Below are 23253 nucleotides of genomic sequence, written 5' to 3' on the forward strand. Positions count from 1 at the left end.
AAAATTTTGCGATATTCACACACTCTATGCGCCAATAAATTTTATGATATGTATGTAAAAACTTTTTCATGTAAACAATTTTAGACGTTTTAGTGATTTCTATCAATTTTAATTTGTATATTTAGAAATTGAACACACGACCTATCGAAAATTTGCTACGCACTTGGCACACTCCGCTGTGGCAGTTGTGTGCAACAGCTAATTATCTCAAAATTGCGCAATGCACGTTTACTGACTTGAATTCTTGTTGTTGTATGAGTCACAAAATTCTAAAGTAAATTTAATCCCGATAAAAATATTTTAATTTTTCTTCAATGCAACGCAAATATTACAAAAACAAAATTTGTTTAGACACTTGAGCTGTGTAATAAATTATACCTGAGGACAAGGATTTTCCACAAATATAGACCATTTGTGAGCATTTAAACAAAAGCATATGCTGCATTCGACCGCATGTTGGCACGCGTGAAAATGCATTCACATGACGTTGCCTAATAAATGCGCGCATAAATTACTAGTAATTTCAATTGTACAAAGCAGCCATAAAATATGCATATTAATGGCATTTAAAATTTTGTTTTTAGAATATTTGAATTAACATGCCAGAGCACGAAAAAAGTACCAAATGAATTTAACTTTTCAAATAGAAAACAATATTTCAAAGCACAGTATTATTTATACAAATAAATAGAGACATGTGCGTACAAAAATAATCGCTCTGTCGATAAATCAATCGACTGTAGGCGCCAGTTACAAGTCGTTTTTCATTCTTTTAAATTTATAATTTTAATAAAAATATTTTCAGATGTGAATTAAAACAAAAATTTAGCTAAAACGCACACATGCTCATATATACCTATAAGTATATATAAATAAGTGTTTCTATGAATATGTGAACGTTTTAACGTTACGTTTAAATGCCGGAAAATGCTGGCAGATAATGTTTGGGCTTTTAGCAAACGAAAATTGTGTAGTTTTGCTGGAAAACTATTAAATAAAATGTAAAGAAGTATATAAATTGCTTTTATATGCAAAATTTTGTTTGCATACTTCGGTGTTTTATGCACACTTCAAAAGAAAATAGCTAAACTACATATAAATCATGAATTAATTACTTGGCGATTAGCCAAATGTTTCGTTTATATGGTGACATCTTCCCGAAATATGAACTTTAATGAACCTTAAGCCAAGAAAATAACATTTTTATGCAGATTTTTGAAAATTCGGTATTTTTTATTTGCATTACAAAAGTAATAAGCTAATTATAGAGGAATATTTTTACACCTTTAAGAAAAATGTTTTCTTTATAATTTTACTCAATAATAACAAAAAAGGTTAACTTCTGTTGTACCGAAGCTACAACACCCTTCACAAACAAAGAGAATTCAATACAAGAACTTTATTTTAATCGGTCAGTTTGTATGATAGCTACTTGTATATGCTATAATGGTCCAATCTGTAAAATTTATTCGGCGATTTCAGAGTTGTCGTAGACAATAAGCGATGCCGAATTTCGTAAAGTTACCTCTTTTATAGAAAAGCTTGATTTTGATTGATCAATTTCTATGGCACCTTTATGCTCCAGTGGTCCAATTCCGGCAAATTAGCAACTTCTTGGGGAGCAAACGCTGTGTGCATAGTTTCAGATCGATATCTAAAACACTGATTGACTAGTTCGCAACAGACGGACATACAGACGGCCATGGCTAAATCGCCGTCACACTGATCATATATCTATTTTACATGGTCTCCGACGTTCCCTCCAGGATGTTACAAACTTCGAGGAAAGCTTAATATACTTTGTTCAGGATAAAACCAGTTAGGTAAAAAAAGTTTATTTTAACTGACTTAACCTTTCATAAGTGGGCTTCAATTCCAAACACCGAGCGAAAGTAAGTACGTCTAAAATTTTTTTGTTTTTCACGACAGTCAGGTATATGTAACCGAAACAAACCCCAATTTTTAACCAACCAAGCATTGTCGCTACAATAGCAATAACCTGGTTTTTTTCGAAGGTATGCTCCCTTTTTTCTCTACTACTAAGCCTCATCGAGCACCTTTGAGTGTCAGAGCGCTTCCATCTATTTGGAAGATCTAACATAATCAACATATTGACTTAACTATTTACATTATGGTAATTACGGTTCAAACCACCTCTTATAAACAGCTGGGATGTATGAGTGAGTTCTGCGAATCGGTGAAAAAATTCTCACTATTTTCGTGGATTTGGCGAATTTCGAAAATTCTCCATTCTTCATCTTTTTACAAGCTAAGTATGTTATCATAAACTCAGAGTTCCCAGTCAAAGGAAGAATCCAGAGAACGTATGCGTGAATTTTCCTAAAGATCCTTAAAAAATTTAATGTTAAGATATTTCCCAATATTTCCAATAGGTTAGGTTAGGTCGTAAGTTTATTTCAAAATCCATGAATATAACTTGGACAGATATTTGTTCTTTGTGTTACTCATGAGCTCCTAAAAGTGAATACCAGATCCTCATAGATCAACGATGCGTTTAATATCAATTTCAACAACTTCGCTAGGTTCGCCAACGATGTGACTACCGAGGTGTTTCAATCCCAGTCTAGCGAATTCCGGGCAATAGAAGAGGAAGTAATAAGATGATTCCATCTCGCCTTCCACCATACAGCTTTGGCGTTCAATAAAGTTTTAGTCGCATGACGTGTGAACCTTTTGGACAGTGTCCAGTCAGAACACCTACAATTGTGTCGAGATTGACTTTGTTAAGAGCCAGTAGCTCGGAAGACCTCTTGCGGTTCACTCTGGGCCAGAAGGCTCTAGCATTACCACAAGTTGTGGTTGTTGACCACCGCTTCCTGAACTCACTGGTGGTCCAAAGGTTCAACTCCAGAACGCATCGGAAAGCCGACTCACTTCCAATCGGATGAACTGGGAGCCCCTTTGCAGTTTTCGGTGCTTCCGCTGTGACCGAGCACCTATACGAGTCTAATATGGAAGAAGCTTCCAATAAGAAATACCACAAACTCAGCGAGTGGGATGTATTAGCAGCTAGTACTATCCGAAGGCTATTTCGTGAATAGAAGAAGAAAATGCAACTATCAAATTTTGCAAAAAAAAAAAAAAAGTGTTACCCTGTACAGGTATTTGAATACTGTATACATTTCAAAAAAACCAAAAATAAAACATTAAAACACTTTATAGATCGTTAAAGAAAACAATAAACTAAAAAAGGCGATAAAAAGAACAAAAACACCGCCGGTCCACTTCCAAGTTCTATGCAAATGTTTACGCCGGAAACAATTTAACATGAAATACATTAGAGTATGCGGTACACAGACTTTTCTGATATACTACACAAAACGATTTAGGCGTATTTTTAAGAGTGTCTTTAGAAACAGAAACTAGTTTAAGGAGTAAAGCACAGCAGATCAGTTGGCTGCATTCGAGGTTATTCGTACACATTTAGATATACTGTCATGAAATAGTAAGAGTATAGATTCACTCGGAAGCATATACATTTACAGTTTATAAAAGCATACATTATAAGCTATGTCGAAATCTACAAAATTAATAAGGCATCTAACTAGCACTAATCAAGAGTTAGACATGAGTGGTGAGTTCCAAGAGTTGATCTTTGAAAACTGCTTTAATTCTAAAACTGATACTTAAAACTCAGAAGGTACACCGTCTTTGAATTAGTGCAGATAGTCATAGAGACCACTAGAGTTTCTTCTTAAAGAAGTGAGATTATTGACATCAAAAAAATATTGGAAGTTTTTTTTCACTGCCGGTGAAAATTGTTGAAATCGCCAGATACGACTCAGTTAGTTTAATTTAAGGAATATCTTCCATAATAATGAACTGAGAGGCCAATGAAATGGTAAATAATGGATTACCACATTTTCGGATGCCTGTATTGAATAACTTAACCTTTAAAAAAAACTTACACCTGAGATTTTGAAAGATTTAAGACTTGAAAGCAGAGCACCTCTCTTCTTTTCACTATCTATTCGAAATCATAAACATTCGAACTCGCACAGACGAAAGTTTTTGGAAATAAAGAAAAATCTGTCGTTTTATCTGAATAGAATAAAGATCCAGGAATCTTGAAAAACTAAAAGTAATTAACCGATTTTCCGGAGGACGAGTAGTACACGTATGGAGTCCGGAATAATTAAAGATCGATTATTTGAATTTTACACGCGACCGAATTGTGTGACTACTATCGTCGTATGCTCCGAAATTGGCGTAAAATCGAAAATTGTGGAAAAGGTATTTTTCAAATATCTTTTGCTCCATGAAAAAAGAGTCCCAAAGGCTTAAGTGTATTTCTAGCATGAAAAATCTTGTTATAAAAGTTCAACTAAAGAAAAATACTCAGGTAAATTTGGAAAGAAACATATAAAAAAGCGAAAAATGAGACAGCATTCAAATAAACCTTAAAATATCGAAAATTACGCCATTGGAATGTGCCGACGTTTTGGTCGGATTCATAATTCAAAAAAGAAGAGTCAAAAGAAAGTTTTCTGTTTTATTAATTGTATTATTATATTGAGGGCGCAAGTTGAAATGCTTTGCTTTGCGAACTTTAATCGACGCAGTTTTTTAATCACAATCCAAAGCGGTCACATGCATGCCGTCTTCTGTTATTTTCTAATCTTTTACGACTTTTTTTCGCTTCACTCGTCAATATCTAATGCAAAATGCTATTATCCGAAATCACACAGAGATCAAGTATTTTTGACCGCAATTGTGTGCAACTTATACGGCAGCAATTCGATTGGATTATTGCCAAGTATGGCGTGGGGTAGGGACGTTTAACGAAGAGGGGCTGAGCATAACACAAGCGATTAGCGATTGCTTAATGTGCAATGCGCAAACAAACACAACAATTGCCGATGGAACGCGAGGATACGTTCTGTTTGTATATGTTTATGAGCGTAGTCCGATAAGTACTTTCGAATTATTCTCAACATAATTTCGTTTTAAACCGGTACACTTGACCCAGTGATGCTCCTATATGCTTTAACCCGTCGGAAAAATACGTTTTTTGGAGCAAAGTAGACCTTCGTGGCGGGGATAACGTGCTCATTTCATTCAAATTTATGCCCGGCGAGTGACTTCTTTGGAGCAGGTTGGCAGGGCTTAGTCTCTGGTATGTACTAGTGGATCCAAAGAAACTCCTTCAAAAGAAACTCCTTGGAATTGCGCTTTAACAGTGACGAATACTACTGTGAAGTGGTTCCACAGTTGCGCTTGTTGTTAGAAGTGAGCAAACGTGGCATCCATTGGGCGGACAGCTTCTCATGCCCCATATTTCATGCAGAGCTGATACACGCTGTTTTTTCCTACTACTGTTTCAGGTGACTCGCGTATCCTCATTTGGTGGTGCGCCAATATGAAATCGTAGACATATATAACGTTATATAACACTCATTCTTGTGTTATTGTAGTTATTTTGGGGTCACCTGGGCAAGGCTCAACGGAAATCGGAGGCGTCGTTAAACCAACCTTAAACGGTCGCTATTGAAGGAGAAGTGTCATTGTATATAATATCCAGGTGCTCTCTGATTTCATTTTGTGATTTTCCTTTCAAAATTAATAATCGAATCACCGACCGTTAATGCTCCGATTCCACTGAATATTTGACAGTAGTAGACTTAGAGAATGTACAAGTTTGTGGCGTCATCGGGCAGTGAGGCTAAGTACTTATCGGACCGTTCTGGTACAGGAGTGAAAGAAAGTATTATGTCACTGAATGCGCGTGTATATTAATGTATAAATAAATATTTTTGTCTGTTGAACGTACACAATTCAACTATTCAAATAGTTTTTATGAGATCACAAAAGTCGCCTAATTATTTTTTTATTACTCGTTTTCACAACTTTTTATGTTAGAAGCTCTCCATGGCATTTTGCTGCTGTTGTTGTATCCATTTCAATTAAATACAAACGATATGACTTGCTATTGTTGTACGTTTTCTATATAGATATATATACACAAGACATAAGCGGAGTAAATGTATGAGCACGCTTTTAAATTGAATAATTACGCTTTGGGTGCTGAAACCGCATATGATGTGGCGTGTCCGTGTAAAAAAATCTATATACTAGGTGGATCTATGCAAGCTTAGAAGCAGTGGCGACACAGCGACCTAATCTGTCAAGGCATAATGGCATTAGTTGGCTGAGCTACGAACGCGAGATTGCCACACACAAGTTTCAAACTTAAATATTGTATATACATATACATATGTATATATATATGCATGACTTTATCTTAGATCTTTTATGGGTTGCTCGCATTCATGGCTGGCGACTAGTGAATGCCAACGAAAAACCAAAATATACAGACAGCTCTTGATTTATTCGTATTGGCAGGTGATGCCTTATATACCCATATATATCGGTACATGTATATATGTATGTATATCTCATGTATATCAATAAATATAAATTAGCATCCTCGTATATATTATATTTGTACGCCCAGCATCAAATACATTTTGTCTAATCCATTATTGATACTTTTTTGCTATTCCAATCGGATATTATACGAAATTATTCTCTAAATATTTTCAATTGACATTTAAATTCTATTTCTACATTCTTTTTTAATCGAATTCATATCATTGACTTGTAAATTTTATCAATTATTTTTTTCTTCAAGTAAAAACAGAAATCATTAAATATCGTTGCCGAAATTCGCAATCTGAGTTTACTTCCTTCTCAATTTTTTCTAAATATCAGCATAACTCGGAAATTAGATGTTAAAGATTTTCTTTTGCTCCGATCCATCGTTGTTTGGACCATTATTATATCTCATTAGCACTCCGTGAGCTTATTTACTCCTCAAACTGTTCTACTTGTTATACAATATCACATATTATTCAAACAAAACTTTCTTTTTCTTCGACCCAACCTTGCTTAGACCCTGCTTCCACTTCTTGAGCGCTCTATTTCCTCCTCTAACTACTTTATTTTCTCTTATCAAACTTGTATAAATGGATCTTCTAAGAAGGGCTAATATTCTTGATATTTGTTTCTCATCAAGATGTTGTACGTATTGGCATAAAGCGGAAATTACACCATCACGTGTTTCCTTTATTCCAACTCTACTATCCTTAAAGCCCCTTTTCACTTAGTACCATCTCAAGCCATTCAACTAAAAGTATACCTAGGATATAAGACGACCAACGGTTACGTAAGCTTTTCTTGAAGTTATTTCCTCATCAATTCGTTGTAGGCTGTAGTTAGCTCACCAATCCATCTAAGATTGTTTATGCTTCTACTTCTTTAGCGCTTCTTAGCTTATTCTCTCATCAATCTGTCGTACGTTGCGGCGAAGTATTGTCATGTATATTTCTACTTGTTTGGACCCTTCTTTTATCTCGTTAGCGCCGTAATAATCTAAGAGATTTGACTTTTGGTATATGGAAGAACTCTCCAACTAGGACTATTTTCTAGAAGACGCATTTAAAGGAGGTTTCAGAAAGTCTACAACACTGTCATTAAATTATTATCCTGCGCACTATTATGCAGAGGTTAGAACCAAGTCCACGTTAGATGAAAATCTTGAGAGGTCTCGGTAATTTTACAAGAAACTTTCGTGGTTGTTGTTATAGCGGCAGAGTTCTGCTGAGTTGACAGTCCTTATCCGGAGTAAATCTGGGTCCGTTCCGGTTACGTAGACCCGACTGTCGTGTGAACGGAAATTTTCGTGGTTTTACTCTTCGCCTTCTTTGAAGCTTAGTTCACTATTGAATGGCTAGGATGTGTTCCGTTTGAGTCAGGATCGAACAGAGATTTATTAATATATTCTTAAATCGGCTGCTAAATAGTCTGAATATTTCACTAGCACCTTGTCGTTCAGTTTAACAAAGCTCATCATATAATGCATCTAATTTCACAGCTTTAATAGCTTAGTAGCGCTCTTAACTTGGGTGTCAGTTACTAGATTTGGTTTCTCTTTTTTGTTGGGATCCCCCAGCATCTAACGTTGGACTCTTTACAGACTCGGTGTGAAGAAATTTTCGGATATCTTTTCTCTCTGCAAAATCTCAGTACTAAAGCATTTCAGAACAACGGTTTGCTTTCATTAGCCAAATTAAATTTCGCTGGATTCTCTTACGTGCTCTCGATAATCCTTTTAATACAATACGTTGCATTTACACTATATATCTGGGGTTTCGGTTTCTTAAATTGCGAAATTATTAACCTACTCTCTCTTTTCGATTTATTGAATATTGTACATGCGGAGAGCTTTATTTAAATCGGTAAGTCGAAAAAACGAACTCATAAAAATGGTCTTAAATTATACTTTAGTAAGACTCTGGTGGTGGTTACTAGATTTGGTTTCTCTTTTTTGTTGGGATCCCCCAGCATCTAACGTTGGACTCTTTACAGACGCGTTGTGAAGAAATTTTCGGATATCTTTTCTCTCTGCAAAATCTCAGTACTAAAGCATTTCAGAACAACGGTTTGCTTTCATTAGGCAAATTTCTCTGGATTCTCTTACGTGCTCTCGATAATCCTTTTAATACAATACGTTGCGTTTACACTATATATCTGGGGTTTCGGTTTCTTAAATTGCGAAATTAGTAACCTACTCTCTCTTTTCGATTTATTGAATATTGTACATGCGGAGAGCTTTATTAAAGCCGGTAAGTCGAAAAAACGAACTCATAAAAATGGTCTTAAATTATACTTTAGTAAGACTCTGATAGGGGTTGTAAGGTGTAGTCTACAAGTTGGTTACTATACTGCTAGTCTATATACACCATCTTGGGACACTCGTATTCTAGTATTGAAATAAAAGAGGCTCACCAATACTTTTGGAAGGTTGTGAATAGCCAACAGCTAAGGTGAAAGAGACCACTTCAGTCGGGGATGGCGGAGCTTTGAGTGAATGTTGGTGCTTAGAGAATTATGCCAGTTTATTTCGTAATTTTTAGAAACCTTCTAAACACGCTAGCATGAAGGCAATGAATTGAATATTGATTGCAAGCTGCAAGCTAATAAATTACACAATAACAATATCTGTGTATATCTGTGAGTTTGTATATAATATAATATATTATATGAGATTTAATATGCAGATTAAATAGACAAGAAATAATGTTTGCAATTAAAAGTTGAAAAAGGTATTAGAAAAACGCTGTAATCAATTATATTAACACATTTCAAGCTCATTTGCTTACAACAGTTGCTCATATTATGGTCAATTTGTAGCAGTTTTTTGCATTTTTTTCTTTTCTTTTGTGTTTTTTTTTTTGGATTTGTCACAAGCAAATTTGTGAACTACATATGACATTTTTCTTCTGTATTCGCTGTTTCGCCTTGAGTCACATATTTAGTATTATTTTTAGATACCTTTTTCGAAATAAAATTCGTAAATGTATTTAGCACAAACACTTGCACACATAAATGTAAACAAACAGTACAGTGTCACGTAAATGCGCTCCGCCATGGTAAAAATTTCAAGTGTGGAAATTTTAATAAAACATTTTTAAATAATACTTTTTTTTATATAATTATTAGAATTAATTATAATTAATTTTTATTTAATTTAATGTAATATATCTTGACCTTGGTCTAAACATCATATCCCTAATATAATGGTTTCGAATTTTTGGGTTGACTTTTTTCTCATATACCTAATAATGCCCAAAATATAGCGGCCGTAGCTGAGAGTGTACATGAAGGCCGTGGAGAGTTGTTTCTGCGCCGTTCGCAGCAACTCGGACTAACGTATGGAACGACTTGGCCCAATTTATGTCGATATCTTAAATTGAAAGCGTACAAAATACAGCTTGTGCAAGAATGAAAGCTGCTTGACCTTCCCAAGCGACATCACTTCGTTATATGGACTTTTGAAAAGTTGCAAGAAGATCCGACGTTTACGATCCAAATATTGTTCAGCGATTAGGCCGATTTCTGGCTCAATGGGTATGTAAACAAGCAAAATTGACGCATTTGAGACGAAGAGCAACCTGCAGAGATTCAAGAGCTGCCATTTCATCCAGAAAAAACAACGGTTTGGTGTTGTTTGTGGGCTAGTGGAATCATCGGTCCATATTTCTTCAGAAATGATGCTGGTGAGAACGAAACAATCAATGGCGACCGTTATCGCCGACCGACTATTTGATGCCTAAACTTGAAGTTCGTGATCTCGGCGACATTTGCTTTGAACAAGACGGCGTCACTTCCTACACATCGCATCAATCAATGGATTTATTAAGAGAACACTTCGGCGAGCAGAAAATTTCACGTTTTGGTCAATTGGGTACCAAGATCGTGTGATATCACAACGATCGACTTTTTCTCGTGGTGATATGTAAAGTCTAAAGCCTATGCGGATAATTCCTCTTCGATTCAGGCCTTGGAGTAAAACATCACGCTTGTCATTCGCCAGTTACCAGTCGAAATGCTTGAACGAGTCATTAAAAATTGGACTTAACGGATGGACCATATGAGACGCAGCCGCGGCCAACATTTGAAAGAGAGAAATCATCAAAAATGAAATGCCAGGACGCTTAACTCGGAATCCGGACTGTCAAACCTGGACGAATGAACAGCGAATTCTAGAAGGAAACACCGGAGACTGAATAAAATGTACATATAATCAGCATGATAAGCTGAGTCGACTAGTTCCTCAGTTTTTGAGATACCATTTTGAAATTTCACACACGTATTTTCCTTACCAAGAAGCTGCTTAATTATCGAAACCACTATAGCATATAACTGTCATACAAACTGAACGATCAGAACCAAGTGCGTGTATGGAAAGCTTTTTTACTTGATAATATTTCTACATGAAATTTAGAATGAGTTATTGGCTCAGACAATAGTGCAATCTTCAAAGAAATTATCAGATCCAGTCATTATTGCATACAGCTGCCATATAAACTGATCGATTAGTATTTGTAAAGGGTATTATAGCTTCAGTATAACCGAAGTTAAGGTTTTTTCTAATAATAATAAAAAGTTAATGTTTCTTATTTTATTTTATTTTTTTAATTATTTTAATATATATAATATTTATATTTTTTTGTTTATTTCTTTTACAGCCTAAAGTAACCCTTCGTTGCTTGTTTTTTTATGTTTGATTTCATAATAATTTTTATGTAATTTTTTTTTATTTTTTTAATATTTTTTATATTTGTTTTGTTATTTAAAAATAAATATTTTTTGTTAAATTTTACATAAAATACGCAATATTAGAATTCGCATTGAAGAACAATTTTTATAAACAAATTTTACGTTCAAAACCCTTAAACCGAAATAAACATAATACGCTTTACACCCACACCTACACACACTCACTCAGATGTTAACATACATAGATCCCAATAAAGTGACATGTCGTCAACGGATCTTGTTGTCACCAAACGTATAATGTGGAATATTTTTCACACTGAATTTAAAGCGTTTCCGATTTTTCGTCATGGGAGGTCGCCGAAGAGGCAGTGACGGAGAGTAATCTCAAAAACTACAACGTTAATAAAGACAAATGGAAAAATACGCTCGCTGACACGTATACACTTACAAGTGCGCATAAAGGAGGCGTGGTGAAACTGTAAATAATATAATATACGGTTATGTGCTTCTTATTTATGTCAATTCTAAAGTGGACCAGTAAGTTTGAGCTAAGCTAGAGGCACAAAAAAAAAGAAGAACAAACAAAAAAAAACAAAAAAGCAAAAATCAGTGAGCGCTAGTATTTAAATGTTCGACACTGACTGAGTTGAAGGTGCTGACAGCAGGGCGCTAGCTCGCACGGTTGCACGGCGTTCATTACCCGCTTGCTGTGCTCTGCGCCGTGCTCTCCGAGGGCGTTGATATCGCCTGCCTGCAAGTGCTGAAGTAGTCAAATGTATTGCAAAATTAAAAACAGGAGAAACACCAATAACAACAAAAAACAGAAAAAATACTTAAAAACGTAAACGTAAACGCCCGCGGCGCGCACGGACGGACGGCGGCAAGTTGTTTTAAAGTGTGCCACTAATGGCACAGATTTTTAAGTGAGCTATTTGGCGGACACGGCTGTTTGTTTTTTCTTACTGTTGTTGTATGTTACTGTTGTTGTTATTACTGTTATTGTTGTCGCTGTGCGGTGAACGACTAAATTCAAGGCGTTAGAAGTCAAACTAATCGTGTCATATTCTCGAGGCGGAAAGCGATTGACTGATGGCGTGGCAATGCTGTCGTACAGTTGAAAACAACAACACCTCAGAAAATATTTGTGAAAACTCGAAAACGCAAACAAACAAAAATTTCACAATGGAGCAGATGTTTACATTTTTTTCTGCGTGTTGGCCTTGAATTCATAATGCATAATTAAGTTTTGACGCTAGTAGCTTTGATCTGCTGTGTCCCAGATTGATCCATGTTTTGTAAGAAAATTTTACTTTGTCGACAGACCGTTGCAGTTTTCTTAATAATAATAACTAGCCCCTTTTTAATTTGCGGAGTACATACTTCCTGACAATCGCACAAGTAGTGAGTTCTACAGTGTTAAACCTACCTCTTTAATCATATGATTGAAATTTCGTCTGAGCTTCCTTCGTATCAGCAATACTCTCGAAAGGTTGACTTTTAAGAGCGTCAGAGCCACATTTATATCAGAAATATCCGCAAGAGATTCACTCTCAAGAGTTGAACGCAGGGAGTAGTTTTAGCGCGACATGTCAATTCTATTCTCGAAGTAATAATAATTAGACAGCTCCAACTGCTCAGATACATATGAGGTCTGTTCAGAAAATAAGGTGAATTTTCATTTTTCTCAAAAAATATTTATTTATTCATCAATTTCTATTTTGTCTCCTTCAAAGTAGGCCCGCTCAAATGTAATAGATTTGTGCCAGCGTTTTTGCCAATCCTCGAAGCAGTTCTGATATGCACTTTTTTTTGTGCTCGTGAGTTCTCTCAGCGATTTTTTCTTTGTTTGGCCTTTGCTCTCCTGGGCTCTTCCAATGCCACGATTGAACTTTGGTTTCGATGTCATAATCATATGCCCATGATTCGTCACCAGTTATGTCCCATTTAAACAAATCTGGATCGCCGTTGACGTCATTAAACAATTGCTAACGATGCTCATGCGACGGTGTTTTTGGTCAAAATTTAGCAATTTATATATACCGACATCTTCAGCAACTTTTCTAATAGTGATCCGACGATTCTCCATGACAATTTTCTTTACGTTCTCAACATTTTCAGCGGTTGTTTATATGCTGGGCGAGCGTCGTCATCCACATCTTCTCGACCTTCTTTGAAAAGCTTGCACCTCTTGTAAACATTTTGTTTAACTCAGAGTACTCTCACCGTATGTCACTGCAGTTCATAAGCACTTAATTCCATTTTTCACACAAAATTCTCAAATTCTTTGATCCATTTTTTTCGACAGCAGGAAATCGCCGGACACGCAAAACACGTCTAACTTTTATGTCCCTCGCAAACAAAATAAATATGCTATACCTATAACCTAACCTTTTAAAGACAGATTGTGGATTAATATAGAATAACAATTTTTAACATAGCTATTTTTTTCTTGAACAAAGGATTCCACTAGATTCTGGTAGGCGCTCTATACTTCAAAGAGTCAGTCGGATCACTCGGATGTAATGGATTAGAAATTTTATTTTTTGTTAGAAACTTCTTTCATGCGACGATATTTCGACTGTGGATAATTGCTAGTGTATCCTTCAACTATACATAAATTACTTGGGTTTTCCTTTCGGTTTTATCACTTTGTGTATTTTAAGATGGAACCACTATTATTTTAGTTTCAAACTTTATTAATTTTATTATAACGTCGTGGTTAGAAATGCATGAGTGCTTAGAGATATAAAATTTAGGAAATCGTATGCCTTCAGATCGTTTGTCTATAACTGAAACTATAATAAATAATGTTTAAGTAATCAGTATCTTAAGGAATAAGAGTGTAAAAACCCACAAGGACTGTTAGGCGGTAGACACAACCGCCTGACGTCCCTATTTGCATAGATATTCCTTTTAGAGCAACTACATGCGAGAATTTTGTTTTGCAGTACGGGTTTAGTGTCGGCGAGGTATGTGTGAAACTCGGCTATGTCAAAATTGAAACCCTTTGATAATTATAATTCGATAAATTCGTTTGTAGAATAATATCACGTTGAAAAAATATAGAAAAGTTTCGGTTAACTCGTTTTCTAATCTTAAGAGCTTATATTAGTTTTTTTTTAATATAAATTTTGTAAATTTTTTAGTGCCAGACCTAAGTGGTTGTGAAACTCGGCTATATCAAAATGCAAAACTATTGACATCAACAATTTTCTTAGATAAATTACCACATATACAGTAGAAAAGTTTCGGTCAACCATTTTCTTTAATTTTAAGATAGTATATATATTCTTTTCAAATATAGATTCTGTTTTTAGAAATTATTTTAGTAGATAAACTCGTTTGTAGAATAATAAAACTAAAATAAATGGCAAGATATAAAAAGGTTTCGGTTAATCCTTTCGGTTAAACCTATCATAGTATCATAGTATCTAATATGCATATCCTTTTAATACAGATTATACCTATTCCATACTTTTGTTTTGGTTTGGTGATATTTTGTTGTATATATGGTATTTCCGTGTATTTATTTAACATATACGAAATTATTATTAATAATTTTTCAGCACTCGCGCACAGCTGGCGACAACAATTTTTCCTCATTTTGTCACTCGAACACACAACGTGAATTTGCTTCATATAATATAATATTTTCAATATTTCTCGTCGTTTTTTCTTTTTCTTTCCATTTAGCACTTTTATTTACGTATTTGGGATTTTAAGTACATATTTTTGTGAATTTGTATATTTGAAGCATCTGTGCGAGTTGCGGCTAAAAATAATTAACGTAACATTTTTCGAAATTATGTACTTAGAATATTTATATGCTCATACTCCCCACCAGCTACTACTTGCACTAGTACAAATGTGTGAAAAATATTTTTCGTATTTCGTATATTAGAATTATGAACTGAGTCATGAGCAAATTTGAGTAAAACGGGCAGAAATGCCAATATGTGTTGTTTTAGAGTGATTTGTTGTTGTTTGTTGCAAAGAGAAATGACATTAGTTTACGTTACAAATGCGAAACGGAAAATATTATTGCCATAACAATTATAAACAATTATTTAAGGTGTGAAGAGTATAATGAGGAATGAGCAAAAAACTGTTTATTTTCCTTATTTTAAAGTTGAATGACATTACGACACATAAATGATAGCGTAAAACAGAAATAGTTGTTGTAGTACTATATATTTATCTGGGATATACATACAATAGCTGATATGAGAATTAACTACGGTTACAAAACTAAAGTGAGATATTAGAAGATGTTCCAGACTAAAGTATCTGATTGTCTAAGATATATGGTTTCACTATGGTTTTTGAAATCCTTCCGTCTTCAAGATAAATTGATACGCTTTTTGATAAGATTTTTTAAAATTTCAATTTTCACGTGATCTCTAATATATATTGCGATTAATGGCATGTAGACCGGAGATTCGAGACTGGCTGCTGCAAAATATTCAATTATACAGTTGTATTCTGCTAGCAGCCGACTTTGCGTGTGTATTTTTTGACATTTATCAGTTGTAAGGTTCTTATAACAATCTACAGCTCTATTTGACGCACGTGGAACAAAAAAATCTCTTTTCAAGAACTATAGCTCTGATAGTTATTTTGTAAGCGTTGTGGTAGAAATAGTATTTCATAAAAGAATAGAATCCAGGTATTAAATGCATTCAAATTTGACATGACGGTCTATTTTTCAAGCTATATAAAAACTGAATCTTTTTAAGGGGTTATTACTGTTCTTCTGAGCGGCATAAAATATTCGAAAAATATTTTTGGAGAATGCTGCCGAATTTTTAGCAACTGAAGAGAAAAAGTCCGGTTCTGTTCTGTTTATGTAGAACCGACCGCCACACGATTGTTTCTCTGAATCCGATGATCTGTCGTAGCCAAATTCAACTGGTTCAAGCCCAAAGATCGTTAGAGACCGGAACTGAGTAATTTCTCCGAATCCGCGTTTCATGATAAAGATCATAAGTTGAACACTGATTAAGATTTAGAACTTTAAAAACGAGAACTTTATTTCGCATAAAATATCATCTTTAGGGTGTCCGAGCTTTTTACGAAAAGTTATTGTTTTTTACTAAGCATATAATTGTGGTTTTATCGCTTTTTAGGGCAAGGCCAAGGGTTTTGCAACGCTCAAAACAGATTTTAAATTTTATGTTAAATAGATGGAAAGGGTTTTAAATCATACAGCGCTAGCAGGCCGCCACTTAAAACATATGACTTCACTTTGTTCGACGCTGTTTTTGTCGGAAAACGTCAAAGTATTGGATTATGCTGATAAAATAGTTACGACTGACAAGTTGGAAAACTATTCAGAATGTTATTTTCCAGACAAGGCAAATTTGGGCAGACAGCAGGGTCTTCATAAGATGCTGTGGTGGTCGAAATTCTGTTTATAAGTATACTAAATGCAATAACATTTTTATTTTTTTTAATATTAGTCATTAATTTTTTCGGAAGAAGATATATATATACTTAATATTTTTATACCCTGAACAGTGTATATTAACGCAGTTTGTAACACACAGAAGGAGATGTCGGAGAGCCTATAAATATATATATGGTTTATAATAATATTTTTTTTTTGCTTAGCGTGAAGGTAAAATTTGTATATTATAAAAAAAAAAATTTGGAAAAAAGGTTTTTTTTTTAACATTTTAACACTTTTAAAGTAAATTTCGAGTTAACATATTTTTTGTTTTTGGTTTAAGCTCTTCATTTATATAAAAATTACCGAATTTGACGGTTTTTGACTCAAAATTTATTTTAACGCTTATGGAAAGCATGTTGTCGTTTAAGACTTTTTTAAAACTCATAACTTTTGATTGGCCAGAAAAAGGACCCTCCACAGCTTCTAGAACACTTATAAAATGTTTTTTAAGAAATAAATTTTTTTTTAAAGTGGTCTAGACGCCAAAATGTTAAAAAAAAAAATTTTTTTCAAAAATTTTCTTTTTTTATAATCTACAAATTTGACCCTCAGGCTAAACAAAAAAAAATGTTGTTTTCGTTCCATAATAATAAGCAGCGTGACAAGCTGAGCCTGTATATTCGCGGATTTGTCCCTTTATTTTTGAGATATCGATTTGAAATTTTGTACGTGTTGTTTTCTCTTCAAGAAGGTGCTCATTTGTTGGAAACGCCGATATCGGACCACTACAGAATACAGCTGCCATACAAACTGATCGAACCAAATTAAGTTCTTGGATGGAAAACTTTTTTATCTTAAAAGACATCTTCACAAAATTCGGCATAGATTATTATCCAAGTCAGCGCTAGAATCTCCGAATAAATTGTTCAGATTGCACCTCTATGGGAAATTTGCTGCCATATAAAATGAACGAACCAAATCAAATTCTTGTATTTAAAACTTTTTTATTTGACGAAAAAATGAGAGAAACTATAGACTTTTTCGTGTGTTAGACTTATTTCTATGGCCACCACTGTCTACTTATGTATACAGAAGCGCTATATTCACCTGTCTGCAACAATTTACACTTCAAATCTAATAAACTCACAAATTTTGAAACGATTTTGACATTTACGCGTTGACAGGGTGTGAGCAAAGCTGTGAGTGGACGGTTTTCTATGCCGCTTTGTTGTTGCTCACACGCAGCGCTAATGTTAGCAATATTTGTTGGAAAGCATCATAATTTATTTAAAAATAGCTCTAAGAGCAATAAATTAAAAAAAAGATGGGGAAAATATAAGATTTGTGGTTTGGAAAATAAAATATCATAATTTACAAGTATTTGTATTCATAAAGAGATTTTTTAATTATTTTTTTTATTTATGTATGCTAATTATGTGTGTAATTATGCGCATGAATTACTGTAAATTACACATTTATTGCGTCAACGCCTTCATAAAGCGTCTTTTTCGTTGCGCTTATTAATATATCTTTATTTATGTTGTGGTTACATATTTATTGCTATTTATCTTATGTGTGTGTGTTGTAATTTTAAATTTCGTATGTTTCCTCCTTTGGTAATAAATTTGATATTTATTTTTTCAAGCTTTTCCTTTAAATTTTCTTAGAGCATCGCTTTGGTTTTTGTTTTTACTTTTTCCCCTCTGCTATCGTACATACATTATGCTACGGTAATTAATGTTCTATTCTTTGTCGGTCATTGCTTTTGTGCTTTATTGGTTTGCTGGCAACCGGTAATGCCAAAGATTTTCGGCTCCCCTTTTACCCTTTTCGCTAAGTGACTTGACTTTTTTTTGCTGAAGTTGGCGCATAGTTTTGACATTTCGGTTTTACTTTCTTTGCTATTTGTTTTTGCCAACTTTTTGTTGTTGTGGTCTAAATGCATTTTTTCACACCCTTTAGTTTGACGTTTAAATTTCGGTGTTTTGTTTTTGTGTTCTGGTTTATTTGCGGATTTAACGTTCAGATTTACTTTTCACTTAAAGACACTTTGTCAAAATTTTTTTGTCATATTTTTGGTGATGGATTTCGAAAGTTTGCTCAACCATAATGAGTCATATTTTCTAAAACATAAACCTACGCATACGCAAAAACAACAGAGAAATAGGAATAACAAATAATAAATTACGTTTTAAAATATTTCCATTTTTTGTGGCCGAAGTTTGCCGAAAAACTATGTCTTTTTAGCCCGGAAATACTTTATTTGACTATTAGAGAAAGTTACACTTGCCGTAAATGTCTTTCTTTTCATATTATCAGCTGTAATATGCTATTCTTCCATTGCTATATGTGAATATGTGAACCCTCCGTTTTTTAAAACAGTTCTGAAATACTCATTTTAATTCGTACTTCATAACGCCACACACCAAACAAGTTCCATTAATGTGTATTTTAATAAAAAAAGTTAGAGGAAAACATAGTGCTCAGAGAGAAACATGTGCCGACAAATACTACAGAGATTAAGGAATATATGAAAAATTGAAGGCTTTTCAAATAAAATCCAAATTTCTTTTAAGTATACATTTTTGAATTGGAAGTGTTCTTGTGGCGTGGATTTACCTGGTTTCCCTGGGCACAGGCAGTAAGGCGAAGATTTACTATAATTTTTCAACGATTTGAAAATTTTTGAAGTTCTATTGGCGTTAAAGATCTTAGTGAATCTGCCATATTTTTTGAACAGACTCTCGTTTCGGACTCTCCTCACGAAGCAGACCGCTTGTACACCGTATTTCAGATGGATAAGTGTTTCTAGTAGTTCTGAGTTTTGTGCCATTTAAAGTTGGTTTTATGTGAACTAATTATGTCTTGCTGAAATTTGCTCTTTATGTCCGCCGTTCTTGAAGTAAAAGAAAATTAATTACACATCCTTTGCTTCGATGGAAGATAAGAGACATTGTCGTCTACGAGATCCAGCAGTTTTCACCACAGGTCATAAGTTACCGACTATGGTTAAATGGAAAAATGTACTTATTTTTTATTAAACTAACTTTCTCAAACTCATTTGGTTTCTCGTTTAACGACGCTTAAATTTAGATATTTCCATAAACAATATCTTTATTCAGAGCTCGGGCTTAGTGATCTATATTCTCGGCTCAGATTTTTGGGGCTCACTAATGAAATTTTTGGATTACTTTATCTACAAAAACAACCGATGAAATATTTAAATCATACAACATAGAGTATTATCTATTGAAAATTAAAAGCAGCATTGAAAAGATCATTCTTTCTCAGTAATCAACCTAACTTCATGTAAATCGGGTGACAGATATTAAAGTTACAGCTTACAAGTGAAGATTTAAATACCGACCAAAGGTCAGGTAGTCCAGAAGCTAGTAATCGGTCTGAATCGGTGAAAAGTCTGTGAAATTATTGGCATCGATACCAATTTTACTGAGAGAATGTTTTCTGAGGCTGAATAAGAGCAAAAACAGTATATGGAAAATTTTTATTGAAGAGTTGATTGAAAAAAAGGTTTGTGCGCGTTTGGTTTCACATGAATTACTTGTAAATAAAGACCAAAAATGTGAACGAGCTTTTGATGAAAAAACGGATTACTCTCATCAACCGACATTGCGTATTTGTCTGATCTATCATCACGTGACTATTTTCTATTTCTAAAACTGAAAAACAACATTGAAGAAGCATTTTATGAAGATATCTCAGCCAAAATGCTCACTTAATAGGACACACCTTGTATTCAAATATTCAGCGCGACCTGTCTTACACTTTTTTTGTATAGCAATTTCAGTAAAATGAAAATAATTTCAACAACATGCCCTCAGGTGTGAAAATGATCAAAATTATAAACCGTAAATGAAAAATACCACTGTAATTAAAATTTGTCAATTTTACTGTTTCTGATTAATTAATTTTATTAATAGCACGGACATCGAGCTGTCAAACCGCCCGTTCGGCAAAACGCAAATCAATAAATGCAGGCTTTGAGCAGGATAAACATTAATGTTAATATATTTTGTCTCGTGAGCGTGTTTTTGTGTGTGTGTAATGTAATGAAAATGAGTCAACACCGCACGATAAATCGAATCAAAATTTATCCGAGAGACAAATGTTTTTATTAATTAAGCGGTGGAATTAACAACAACTGATGGCGGACGCACAGCGACGTTTCCGGCAACGAAGCAAATACTTTCAAGTATTTAGCGAAATGGGTAAAACTGTTGCTGTTGCTGCTATTGTTATTGCTGCGGCACACAGTAGGGCGCTAATGTAGATCGATAACACTGTGCTTGGATATCGGGGGTTTGCAAGTGAATAACATAAGCTGACAGGGCGCAATAAACGCTTTAGTGGTAGTCCACGGTGTATACGTAATGCTGAGCACTAATGAGAAAGGATTAATGGAATACAGAAGGCGACTAAGCGCGTCTAGTGGAGGCGTGAAAGTGGTGAAAGCAAGCAGAAACGTTACACGTGCAACATAATAACCTTAGAAGCGGCTAACATACATATATATGTACTTATATTTATATAAATATATATTTGTATATATTTATAGCGATACCTGCCAGCAAATGAGCCAAAGATAATCGCAAAGCAACAAATGGAAATCGAAAATATCAAGCAACAATTAGTAAATTGTCAGAGCAAAAAAAGCAGTTGGTTGCCAAGGTATAATTATTTTAAGTGTAGTGCGGCGTTATGTTTGTGCACAGAAGTGCTGGGAGATAGCCGAATGGACTTTAGCTTTCACGGTCATGCTGAACGAATGTAACTAACGAAAAGTGCCGCAAATTGAAAAGAGTTGGAAGTAATTGTACTTTTTAAGGAAGAATACTGGTTTAAAACCAGGAAGTGATGTGTGAAAATTTGTCAGTGGTATATTATATATTTTAATTGCGATTACTTGATGTATCGAACAAAAAAATTATTGTGATCATCATCACGGGAATAAAAAAAAAATAGAAAAAAAATGCAACAAAAACTAATAAAATAAAGCATAAAAAAAAATTTTACAAAAATAAATAATGTAATATAAAAAATAACAAAAAAAATTTAATAAGGTATTTATCATACTAATTTTCAACTGGTGTGGTTCTACACATAAGACACTGTTCACTAAATAAGTCCTTGATAGTGAAGATTTATGTATAATCAATTAAATATATTACTACTAAGCTTTTGGAAATTACTCTCATGTGAGAAATAAAAAACGGGTTACTCGCTATAAAATTTTTAAATTGGTGTATAATCATGTGGCTTATAAATAATTGGAATTTACTCATAATGTGAAAACATGTATCGGTTACTCCGTAAAAATATTCGTAAATAAAGCAACCGGTTTAAAACTTTGATAAAATTGAAAGATATTAATATTTCTTTGAGATGCTGATTTTTCTTATTGAAAATACTAAGACCTTAATATATGTACATATGTGTGACTGTGTGGAGATAATATATAAATAAAGAAAAAATTAATGATTCAATTTAATGCAAAACAAAATATATTATATATCATAAAATAAAAGAAATGGTAGTTTAATAAAAAAATTCAATAATACAAAAAAAAAAATACACAATAAATTTACAAATAATATAAAATAAGAAAATAGTAATATTTTTTTTTCAATTAAATAAAGTATGGTAAATAAAATTATGAATATTCATATATACTGGTATAAACGAACTAATTGTGGGAGCAATAAAAAACATATAATTAAACTCAAATGAAATATAATAACACAAAATAAAATAATAAATAAAATATATATATTGCATTTAAAAATTGTTTCTTTAAATAAGTAAAAAATACTAAAAATTATAAACAAAAAAAAAATAAATTTAAATAAAATAAATTATTTAATTAAAAAATTTATTTATTTGTTATATTTATTAAAAAAAAAAAAAAAAAATAATTACCAAGAAATAATGTATTTATATAATATTTTAACGAAAAAAACAGAATGTTAAATACAATTAGTATTTAATACTACAAAATAGTATTACAATAATAATAAAATACATTAAAAAATATATATAATATTTATATAATACTTTACAATAAAATATATAAAAATTCTTTAACTAAAAAATAAATTCTGTTCAATTAAGCTTGATATGGGTGTGCTCAAACCAGATTTGACCTGTTAGCTTAAAAAAAGTCAAGCTCTTTATAGCGAATATGCAAATGTATGCTGTACTCTACATGCATTTGTTCTTACATTGATCATTATACTATATTAGTGAGGAAAAATTGATTGCCATTTTTGGTTTAATAGTCACCATTTAGTAATGTAATTTATTATTTTTTCATTACGCATGCAAAATTATATCCAGGCATTTATAAAAGCTGCCAAAAATTCCATTTACGTATTAAATTCCTCTTACGTATATTTGAGTACTCATTTGATAAGTGCAATTAAAATAAATTTACGACCTCTAAGAAGCCCACTATGATTCTATTAAAAATCATACAACCATTTTATGTAACATTTTTAAATATTATAAATATTTTGCCAAGCTTTTTGCGCGCAATTTTATTATGAGCACCTGCGCCGCAGTAACTGCAAGTTACAATAACAAAAAGTAATAGTATTCGATACCGTAGAGCCGTATAAAATTGTATGTATGTGTGTAAATAAATAAATACATGTGTGTGTGTATTTTAGTGCGTTACGCACCCGATTTAATAACTGCAAGCAGCACTTTTATTGGTAAACAAATCGTTAACCCTTGTTTGGCAGTGTGAGATTTTCAATTAAAGC

At 33.3% G+C, this 23253-nt stretch overlaps 1 protein-coding gene across 2 annotated transcripts in view; it reads left to right on the forward strand.

Annotated features, from left to right (window-relative positions):
- The window catches only part of Proc-R (Proctolin receptor), a 50596-nt gene that overhangs the window by 2064 nt on the left and 25279 nt on the right, over positions 1 to 23253 (forward strand). The window contains exon 1 of one of the 2 annotated variants that reach the window (XM_070110323.1): positions 3498 to 3595. The exons of the other annotated variant lie outside the window; for it this stretch is intronic. The gene's annotated coding sequence lies outside the window, so the exon portion shown is untranslated. Of the gene's footprint in view, positions 1 to 3497; positions 3596 to 23253 lie in introns of those variants that run through there. 2 annotated transcript variants of the gene reach the window in all.

Source organism: Bactrocera oleae, chromosome 5 (assembly GCF_042242935.1).
Source record: "Bactrocera oleae isolate idBacOlea1 chromosome 5, idBacOlea1, whole genome shotgun sequence".
Lineage (NCBI taxonomy): Eukaryota > Metazoa > Arthropoda > Insecta > Diptera > Tephritidae > Bactrocera > Bactrocera oleae.